Source organism: Bombina bombina, chromosome 4, assembly GCF_027579735.1.
Source record: "Bombina bombina isolate aBomBom1 chromosome 4, aBomBom1.pri, whole genome shotgun sequence".
Lineage (NCBI taxonomy): Eukaryota > Metazoa > Chordata > Amphibia > Anura > Bombinatoridae > Bombina > Bombina bombina.
The window spans coordinates 78766473-78778293 of NC_069502.1; positions in this window are offsets into that span (position 1 = coordinate 78766473).

Consider the following 11821-nt stretch of genomic DNA (forward strand, 5'->3'; position numbering starts at 1 on the left):
CAAAAACAGCCCTCTGTCCAAAGGAGAGGGAGAAGGGAACTGCAACACGTTCAAATCTTACATATAAACTTTTCAAGGGCCCGTCTTTAGCAAATCTTAATAAAATTTTATCACTTTAAATGGCCACACATTTATAGGTAGATCTTTCTTAATCAAGTTATACAAGAAACCCAAGCAGCAGAAAAGAGACAATAATGATAGATCACAGTGAATCAAACAAGCATTATATCAAAATGTGATCCATTGTGGTCAGTTTAGAAGGAACATTTTTGTTACTATTTTTCTTGAAAGATATATATTTTAAATGACATATGCAGAGTCCCAAATTTTATATTTTAGCGTATTGACAGGGAATCCTGTAATAACCTGTTTCAGATCTTCAGACAGAAGTTTTGTCAGTCCTTTAGACTCTTTTCCCTTGTGCCCAGTACTTATTCATTAGAGTTTTTATTCCTTAATAGCCCTTGTAAATGGAGATAGGGGTGCACATAAAATTGTACAAAGTCTGTCACGTTAGGCTTCCAGACCAACCGTACTCCAGCCACTTAGCCCAAAAGTCCTTTCCTGGGATTCCTACCCCAGGAATTCAGAATATATGCCAAACAGATTATAGGAGAAACAGTGTTGGAAGACTCATCCCCTCTCACGCTACCCGGCCACCTGCCGTCGTTGCCTTCAGCATCCGGATCTTTGCAGATTGATTCAGGCTCACGAACAGCCGCCGACAAGGAATCTCATTGCACAGCCCTGCTCGCGACTCAGAACTCGACTCCCCTCACGCAGCACCGGTGGGAGGGGAGAGAGAGTTGCCACGCCGAGCGTCCTGAGCAGCAGGAGAAAGGGATCCCCGCGGCTAATCTCCGATCCGTGACCGGGCCCAGCTCCCTCCCACGCAGCACCGGTGGGGGAGGGAGGCAGGGCACACGCTGAACAGCAGCTGTTACGGACCTGGAGTGGAATAAGATACAACCAAGGTGAGGGGAGCTAAAGGTAAAGTTTGTGGTATTTATATGTTACTGTGTAACCTAAATAAAAATTTATGCTTATACGTTTTGTTAAAGAAATATATTTATTTAAAAACACTTTAAAACATGTGAATATAAGTATAGAGCTCTATTACTTTAGGACATTAAAACAATATAACAATATACATTGTACAATTTATAATAACAATATTGGGGGATTGAAAACAGTTGCTCCAATATTGTACTCTTATTGCTTGCTAATGTAGTATGAGTCGTCTCTTTTATAGCTTAAAAAGCTTTAGTTATTGTTATTCTTGTACTCACGATTTTGTCCTGAAAAATACTTTTTAGCTTTATGGAGTCAAGAAAAACCCGTTGAGAAGGCAATATACGTGTGGAGTGAATACAGCCTTTTTTTTTGACAATCTTGCTTTATATGGCTTTGAAGACAAATATGAACCAGTTGTAGATTTGTTTCTGTTTCAGGTAGTTTCCTTTGTTAGGAGTTACAAAGTCTTTGAGGAGGGTGATACAATGTATACCTCCTGTGGATGTGCTAATGAAATTCTTAGCCGTGATGCTTGAAAATTCCTCGATGTTAAGCAGGAGTTTAATTAGGAGTATCCGTTGGTCTCTGAGATTGTTTACCCTATTTGTTTTGCTGGTATGGTGTTCAGGGTTTGCAGGAGTCTCTAAGAGGCTTGGAGTGTTTAAAGATTCCTCGATGTTTAGCAGGAGTCCAATTAGGAATATCCGTTGGTCTCTGAGACTGTATACCCTATTTGTTTTGCTCGTATGGTGTTTAGGGTTTGCAGGAGTCTCTAAGAGGCTTGGAGCGTTTAAAGGTAGTTCTGTCTGTAGTTCGGTATACGAATCTGGAGTTCAAGTAGATTTTTGAAGACTGAAACAGTAGTATTTATCCGTTAAGATCTCCTGTTATGTATTGCTTCTTTTGCGCTTATTATTTCAAGCGCTAAGTAAAGTTGAATCCGTTGAAGGGAAGAGAATTATAATCCCACAGTGTGGGCATATAATGTCAAAGAGGGTGCACACTCAGGTGGGCAGATCTACGCGTTTCGGCGGATGCCTTTATCAAGATGCCTCTGAGAGTGTTCGCGGTCATATTTAAAAAAGGGGTAGGTAGGTCCTGATTGGTTAATTAGAGGTTCTTTGTTAGCCAATCACTGTGCAGATATTTGAGCAGTTTGTTCAAGTACATTTTTAGCAATTGTACAGATTTGTTAAATGAAAACGTCAGCTTGATCGATAATTTTATCATATATAACTACTTATAAAAATCTAATAATGATCTGTTTATATGTTAGTATGTGTGTGCGCCCTCTAAAAAATTAATTTATAGTTGTTAATAGGAAAAAGGGGGGGGTGAAGACATATGTGATAACTTTGGATTTATGAATAAACATAATGATACTTTAACTTGTAATTATTTTGCGGTTTTTGTAGCAAAATATTGTTAAAGGTTGTAGCAATTTTGGTATTAAAAATGATGATGTTATATGGTATATTCCACTTGGAATATATATTATGAAAATTTATCATAATTTGTTTGTAAGTTTAGGATGTTTAAATCTGACAGTTTTAGATCAGAAAGTTTAAATCAAACTCCATATTTAATCCATGTGGATATAAAGTTTTAAAGGAGTAAATATACTCTGCTTCTTTTCTAAGTAGGAGGTTTTCTAGATTTCCCCCTCTGGGATTAAGGGAAACTTTTTTGATTCCCCAAAATTTCAGGTGGTGGATATTGCCATTATGATATTCAGTAAAATGTTTATATAGATTGGTGTTAGTTGATTTATGTTCGATATGGTGAAGGTGCTCTCTTATGCGGTCTCTGAGCATACGGCTAGTTTGGCCAAAATATTGGTAACCACATAAACATTGTATACAATAAATGACATTCTTATCTGAACATCGTATGATTTCTTTGATGTTGATATATTGATTGTTATTATTTGATTTCAGGGTTTTGATCTTGCTACTATGTTTGCAGGATTTACAGGATATACAAGGAAAAAAGCCTTCAACCTTTTCTTTGTTAAGATCGAATGTATTGTGGTTGTGAATTTCCTTATTTTTAAATTCACTTGGTGATAGTATGTTTTTCAGATTTTTTGCTTTCTTAAAAATGATGTCTGGATTATTTTTCAATCTGTGTCCCAAAATTTGGTCCTGTTTTATATAGTGCCAGTGTTTATTTAAAATCTTTTTGATTTCATGATGTTGTGAGTTGTATTGCGTTATGAAAGGTATAAATAAGGGATCGTTTCTTTTTTGGTTAAGTTCTGATTTTTGTTTTGGTGCGAGTATCAAATTTCTATCCATTTCTGTTACCTCTAATTGTGTTTTATCCAAAGAGTGGATATTATATCTTTTTTCAATGAATCTTTGTTTTAAGGTTTCTGATTGGGTAGACTATTGATTAATGTCTGAACAATTTTTCCTGATTCTGGTGAATTGATTTTTGGGGATGTTTGTTTTCCATTTATTTAGGTGGCAGCTTTTATTATGTATATAGTTGTTGGCATCTGTTTTTTTAAAAAAGGTTTTAGTTGTGATCATCATATTTTTAATTTCTATTTCTAAGTCCAAATAGTGAATTGAGTTTGTACTGAATTCATGAGTGAAATTAAGGCCTAGTATGTTGTTATTTAGGTCTTCAAGAAATAGTTCTAGAAGTTCAGGTTCGCCTCTCCAAACTATAAATAGGTCATCTATATAGCGGTAATATATAATTGTGCTATATTACCGCTATATAGATGACCTATTTATAGTTTGGAGAGGCGAACCTGAACTTCTAGAACTATTTCTTGAAGACCTAAATAACAACATACTAAGCCTTAATTTCACTCATGAATTCAGTACAAACTCAATTCACTATTTGGACTTAGAAATAGAAATTAAAAATATGATGATCACAACTAAAACCTTTTTTAAAAAAACAGATGCCAACAACTATATACATAATAAAAGCTGCCACCTAAATAAATGGAAAACAAACATCCCCAAAAATCAATTCACCAGAATCAGGAAAAATTGTTCAGACATTAATCAATAGTCTACCCAATCAGAAACCTTAAAACAAAGATTCATTGAAAAAAGATATAATATCCACTCTTTGGATAAAACACAATTAGAGGTAAAAGAAATGGATAGAAATTTGATACTCGCACCAAAACAAAAATCAGAACTTAACCAAAAAAGAAACGATCCCTTATTTATACCTTTCATAACGCAATACAACTCACAACATCATGAAATCAAAAAGATTTTAAATAAACACTGGCACTATATAAAACAGGACCAAATTTTGGGACACAGATTGAAAAATAATCCAGACATCATTTTTAAGAAAGCAAAAAATCTGAAAAACATACTATCACCAAGTGAATTTAAAAATAAGGAAATTCACAACCACAATACATTCGATCTTAACAAAGAAAAGGTTGAAGGCTTTTTTCCTTGTATATCCTGTAAGTCCTGCAAACATAGTAGCAAGATCAAAACCCTGAAATCAAATAATAACAATCAATATATCAACATCAAAGAAATCATACGATGTTCAGATAAGAATGTCATTTATTGTATACAATGTTTATGTGGTTACCAATATTTTGGCCAAACTAGCCGTATGCTCAGAGACCGCATAAGAGAGCACCTTCACCATATCGAACATAAATCAACTAACACCAATCTATATAAACATTTTACTGAATATCATAATGGCAATATCCACCACCTGAAATTTTGGGGAATCAAAAAAGTTTCCCTTAATCCCAGAGGGGGGAAATCTAGAAAACCTCCTACTTAGAAAAGAAGCGGAGTATATTTACTCCTTTAAAACTTTATATCCACATGGATTAAATATGGAGTTTGATTTAAACTTTCTGATCTAAAACTGTCAGATTTAAACATCCTAAACTTACAAACAAATTATGATAAATTTTCATAATATATATTCCAAGTGGAATATACCATATAACATCATCATTTTTAATACCAAAATTGCTACAACCTTTAACAATATTTTGCTACAAAAACCGCAAAATAATTACAAGTTAAAGTATCATTATGTTTATTCATAAATCCAAAGTTATCACATATGGCTTTACCCCCCCCCCTTTTTCCTATTAACAACTATAAATTAATTTTTTAGAGGGCGCACACACATACTAACATATAAACAGATCATTATTAGATTTTTATAAGTAGTTATATATGATAAAATGATCGATCAAGCTGACGTTTTCATTTAACAAATCTGTACAATTGCTAAAAATGTACTTGAACAAACTGCTCAAATATCTGCACAGTGATTGGCTAACAAAGAACCTCTAATTAACCAATCAGGACCTACCTACCCCTTTTTAAATATGACCGCGAACACTCTCAGAGGCATCTTGATAAAGGCATCCGCCGAAACACGTAGATCTGCCCACCTGAGTGTGCACCCTCTTTGACATTATATGCCCACACTGTGGGATTAGAACTCTCTTCCCTTCAACGGATTCAACTTTACTTAGCGCTTGAAATAATAAGCGCAAAAGAAGCAATACATAACAGGAGATCTTAACGGATAAATACTACTGTTTCAGTCTTTAAAAATCTACTTGAACTCCAGATTCGTATACCGAACTACAGACAGAACTACCTTTAAACGCTCCAAGCCTCTTAGAGACTCCTGCAAACCCTAAACACCATACCAGCAAAACAAATAGGGTATACAGTCTCAGAGACCAACGGATATTCCTAATTGGACTCCTGCTAAACATCGAGGAATCTTTAAACACTCCAAGCCTCTTAGAGACTCCTGCAAACCCTGAACACCATACCAGCAAAACAAATAGGGTAAACAGTGTCAGAGACCAACGGATACTCCTAATTAAACTCCTGCTTAACATCGAGGAATTTTCAAGCATCACGGCTAAGAATTTCATTAGCACATCCACAGGAGGTATACATTTTATCACCCTCCTCAAAGACTTTGTAACTCCTAACAAAGGAAACTACCTGAAACAGAAACAAATCTACAACTGGTTCATATTTGTCTTCAAAGCCATATAAAGCAAGATTGTCAAAATAAAAGGCTGTATTCACTCCACACGTATATTGCCTTCTCAATGGGTTTTTCTTGACTCCATAAAGCTAAAAAGTCTTTTTCAGGACAAAATCGTGAGTACAAGAATAACAATAACTAAAGCTTTTTAAGCTATAAAAGAGACGACTCATACTACATTAGCAAGCAATAAGAGTACAATATTGGAGCAACTGTTTTCAATCCCCCAATATTGTTATTATAAATTGTACAATGTATATTGTTATATTGTTTTAATGTCCTAAAGTAATAGAGCTCTATACTTTTATTCACATGTTTTAAAGTGTTTTTAAATAAATATATTTCTTTAACAAAACGTATAAGCATAAATTCTTATTTAGGTTACACAGTAACATATAAATACCACAAACTTTACCTTTAGCTCCCCTCACCTTGGTTGTATCGTACTTCACTCTTTGACAGTCATTTGAAGGAACAACTGTCACACTTGTAGGGTTTAGAGCGTGGTTATATAAACCAATTTCCCAATATTACCACTCACCAGGTGCACTCACTCTTTACTTGTTCTTCATGGACCTGGAGTGGAAGAAGTCCTGGAAGGCACAGCAGGTAAGCTTTTAACACTGTGCTAAGGGTATGAACACACAGATTGTCCAAGCAGGGGCAGCAAGCACGGGGAGAGGGGGTGAAATTAGATTATTAAGGAGGACACCGGCAAAAAATGAAGAAATTGCCTTAGGATGTAACCACAAGTAGCGTGTCCTGTACCCAGTCAGGTCGGGTGAATCTTTAGGTTTTTAGTTCAGGTAGTGCCCAGTGACTCGAGAGGTAAGGGTATAGACCAGTGAGATGGCAATTCACTGGTATGGGTTCCAGAGACGGTTTTATTCACTTGTCCACAGTAGCAGCCTCAAGATTTGAGGTAAGGCGCAAAGTGTTCCACCGCCAGTAGCTGTGGGACTGGAACTGCGAGCTCAGCAACACCTGCCTGGCTCCTCCTCCACCGGAAACCAGAACAAACACTTTTAATAGACATGTGCATTCGTCTTTTTCCGAATGTGGCCAACGACAGTGGCATAGGGCTATTTTCGGAGCCGGATTTCTTTTTGGGAAAGTTCAACACACAAATATCTATGCAATTCTAGATCTTTGCATGTTGCACTTTCACAAACCGTAATCCGGCTTCGAAAAGAGATGACTGTACATGTCTAAATTAACATTTTTTTCTTGAAGTTACTAATTTTCAATATTATCCCACTCGTCTGGAAATGTAAAAAAAAAAGTAAATATTTTTGAATATCCCATGTGTACTGTACAGATGATGATTACGTGCACTCATTTGTTTTTACAGATCTGCCTACTGCCACAAGTGCACCCCCCCCCATATATATATAATTCCTTCTGCTCAGTTAAAAGGATAATGAACTCAGGCAAGCTGCTGAGAAGAGTTGATTGAATTCAAAGCAGCTGCAGACATCCCAACATGCAAAAACTCATTTCAGGGAGATGGCTTTACCCGCTACTGCGCCGCCCCCCCCCCCCCCTCCCAGTTATATATTGGACAGCTTGAAACCCTAGTAGCTTCCCACTAAAGTCACATTAAAATAAAAGCAGCTTTATTGCACAACCACATACAACAAACCTATTTTCCATTGATTGTACGCTTGTTGGTAGTATTTGTGTTTTATTTTATTAAAATCAGTGGTGGCTTTTTACTGATGCATGCTTTGAGGGTTCTATAACGTCCAAGCAACTAAAGGCATTCCTTAAAGAAACACTTTTCTGGATTTGGGCCACATTGGATCATGGTACTTGGAGTTTCAGGGAGATTGCATTCCATTTGCTGGCATCAGGGAGCCGCTATTACAATCAGGGAGACTCCCTGAACTTCAGGGAGAGTTGGGATGTCTTCAGCTGCACAAATTCGAATTAACTGTGTTTACTGCAGTCAGGATCAGAAGTTCAATACTGGGCTGGTCAATATCAAGAGTTATAAAAAGCTTTATATAAGTTAAGAAATGTAATTGCTGATACAAATTTCCCAATTTAAAAGTGGCTTAAATTTTGCATTTCAGTTTGGCTCATAATTTCCTATACAGTGCAATGTTTTTAATAGGACAATTTAGCCTAAGTTTTTCTCTTTTATTTTATTCCAAATGATCAACTTTACCTGCTGGATTGCATAAAATTGTTTACAAATAGTTCCTTTACCTTGATGTTGGCATTTGAAATAGCTGATTTTGCCTGTGGTATCCCTACCTATATTGAAAGTTGTCATACTTATATATAAAGGTTATAGAAAAGCTGTGTAAACATAGCCAGCAGAAGAAATAAAATGTAAATGTTCTATTGTTCTCTCTAAGGCACTGATGAAAGTGCTGCGATGTGCCAATATATTCAAATGGGATCCAATGGGATGTTAAGAAATCCGGCAAAATATTCCAATTGGTTGACATGATTGTTTAAAGGCAACATCAGCATCACTCACTGAGAAGTGGCTTACTATACATCTCAATGAGTGGCGATGCTGGCAAAATATTCCAAGCAGCATCGGCACCAATATTGGTGATGTAAAGTAAAGGATTCCTTTTAAATAGATCACCAACCATAATAAACATAACTATGACCCCCTAAACCACTAATTCCCTACCGCAATAAATTCCCTACTCTGCTTAACCCCTAAACTGCCAATACCCCACCGAATTATCCCCCTAACTTACTTAACCACTAAACCGCCAACACCCCACCACATTATCCCCCTAACCTACTTAACCCCTACAACGCTAATACCCCACCGAATTATCCCCCAAACCTACTTAACCCCAATACCCCACCACATTATCCTACTTAACCCCTACACTGCCAATACCCCACTGTATTATCCCCCTAACCTACTTAACCCCTTAACTGCCACAACTCCACTGCAAACTACCCCTACACTACTTAACCCCAAACAGCTAACCCCCTTAAGACCCCTAACCTAACACCCCTAAGTTAATACTAACATTACAAAAAAATAACAAACACTACCAAAAATAAAAAAAACAAACAGTTATGCCTATACTAAAACTAAAGTCCCCCTAAAATAAGCCCACTCCAAAATAAAAAGGCTCTCTAAAAATTGCCTTAGAATGGCATTTTGTAGGGCACTGCCCTAAAGTGATTTAGCTCTTTTGCTTTAAAAACCCCCACATTATTCTAAAACCAAAGTTAACCTCCAGCCCCCCCCCCCAAAAAGCCTATCTTAAAAAACCTACTCTTAAAATTGCCCTGAGAAAGACATTTGGTAGATCATTGCCCTAAAGCGATTAAAAAACAAACAAACCCTAAGCTAAAAAAAAATTTGCTTTCATAAAAAAGATTGCCCTTAAAAGGTAATTTGGTAGGGCATTGCCCTAAAGCGATTATGGCTCTTTTGCCCAGAAATAAAGCCCTATTCTAAATAAATCCTATCTTCATCCATGGCAGCATTTCTTCTTCCCTCTTCAACCATGGCAGTGCTCCACTGGGATGTCCTCTTCCACCCAACAGTCTTCATTCATCATCTAATCTTCGGATCTTCTGTTACTGATGCTCACTGAGGCTTAAATGTGAGGTACCGCCTTATGTAGGGGTGCCCTTACATTTCTATTGGCTGATTTTTGAATTCTTAGTCTAAACAGCCAACAGAAAAAAATGTTATGCTTACCTGATAAATTTCTTTCTTTCCGGGTATGGTGAGTCCATGACGTCATCAATTACTAGTGGGAATATCACTCCCAGACAGCAGGAGGAGGCACAGAGCACCACAGCAAAGCTGCCAAGCATCACTCCCCCACCCATAATCCCCAGTCATTCGACCGAAGGGAAATGGAAAAAGGAATAACACAAAGGTTTAAAGGTGACTGAGGTTTAGTCAAAAATAACTGTCCTAAATTTACGGGTGGGGTCGTGGACTCACCATATCTGGAAAGAAAGAAATTTATCAGATAAGCATACATTTTTTTTCTTTCCTAAGATATGATGAGTCCACAACGTCATCAATTACTAGTGGGAACCAATACCCAAGCTAGAGAACACAGATGACTAGGGAGGTAGAACAAGACAGGCAGTGTAATGCAGCTAGGTTCCCTGAGGAGGGATCTGTAGGAGGTAGGATCTCAACTGCAGTTTTACCTATGTATTTAAATGAAAGTGGTTATATTTGGTTACTGTCCCTTTAAGTAGTATATGAATATTCGGTTACAGGAGAGAGTTGTCCTGTAAAGTTTAGCTGTAAGAGGTTATGATATGGTATATTATAGTAATAACATTGTAATGTCCAGCTGGGAAGTTGTTCTGTGTAACCATATACAATATTAAAGTAGTAGCTGAATCACTTTTGAGTTGATCAGAATGTTACTCCCAAAATGTGTAAGCAGTTATTTTTGTTCAGTGTTATTTAAACAGAGTTGAATAACCGTAAGCTACGGTGAATCTTTACTCACAGTTTAGAGGGTGTGTCTCAATGCTCCAATCAGGGGCTGTATAATCCGGAGCGTGTTTAAATTAGACTGTGTCTTCTCAGAGCTCTTTTGGTTGCGGCCGTGACGTCATGCTGGGGGTGTGAGGCTAAGCACCAATCCTGTGCGAGAGAAAACGGCAGCTTAAAATGAACAAATAAACAACTGTAAAAGATCTCCTTTTTGGAAGTGGTTGCTACCGCAATCTGCAGGTGTTAGTCTAGAAGTTGGAAGTCCCAGGAGTCAGAGTAGAGGTAAAGAAAACCCGGAATTATGGCTTCAGAGCAGGGTTGATTGCAAGAGTAAGCAGGCTGTTAAACAACAGTGAAACTCCGGTCTGCAGGAACATGTGGAATCCGATTCTTTAGGTTATATTCCGATAGGAGCATTGAAGAGTGAATTTACTTTGTATTATTGAAGTCCCAAACGGCCATAGTTAGGAGAAGTCAACTTTAGTTCAGGAACAGGTTGTCTGACGACTGGTTCTGCACATCTGAAAATAATTGACAAGGAACCAGGGTATATTGTGGGAATATATAGGGAAATCTTAAAGGGATATACCAGATCAGGAATAACCATGACAGGCAGCCTCCGCCAAGGCAGAAGTATCAAATTTATAAAATTTGGAAAAAGTGTGCAGAGAGGACCAAGTTGCAGCCTTGCAAATCTGTTCCACAGAAGCTTCATTTTTGAGAGCCCAAGAAGAGGAGACAGCCCTCGTGGAGTGAGCCGTAACTCTCTCAGGAGGCTGCTGTCCAGCAGTCTCATAAACAAAATGAATCATACTTCTCAAACAAAAAGAAAGAGAAGTAGCAGTAGCCTTCTGATCCTTACACTTTCCAGAGAAACAAACAAAAAGGGCAGAAGACTTGCAAAAATCCTTAGTCACCTCTAAATAAAATTTTAAAGCACGCACAACATCCAAGTTGTGTAACAGACGCTCCTTATGAGGAGAAGGATTGGGATAGAGAAAAGGAACAATTTCCTGATTAATGTTTCTAACCGAAACCACCTTAGGAAGAAAACCCAACCTAGTTCGCAGGACCACCTTATCCACATGAAAGATAAGGTAAGGTGACTCATACTACAAAGCTGAGAGTTAAGAAACTCTTCTTGCAGAAGAAATAGCAACAGGAAACAAAACCTTCCAAGATAACAATTTAATATCTATGGAATGCATTGGCTCAAATGGAGCCTGCTGCAAAACTTTTAAGAATAAGGTTAAGACTCCAAGGAGGAGTAACTGATTTAAACACAGGCCTGATTCTTACCAAGGCCTGACAAAAGGATTGAACATC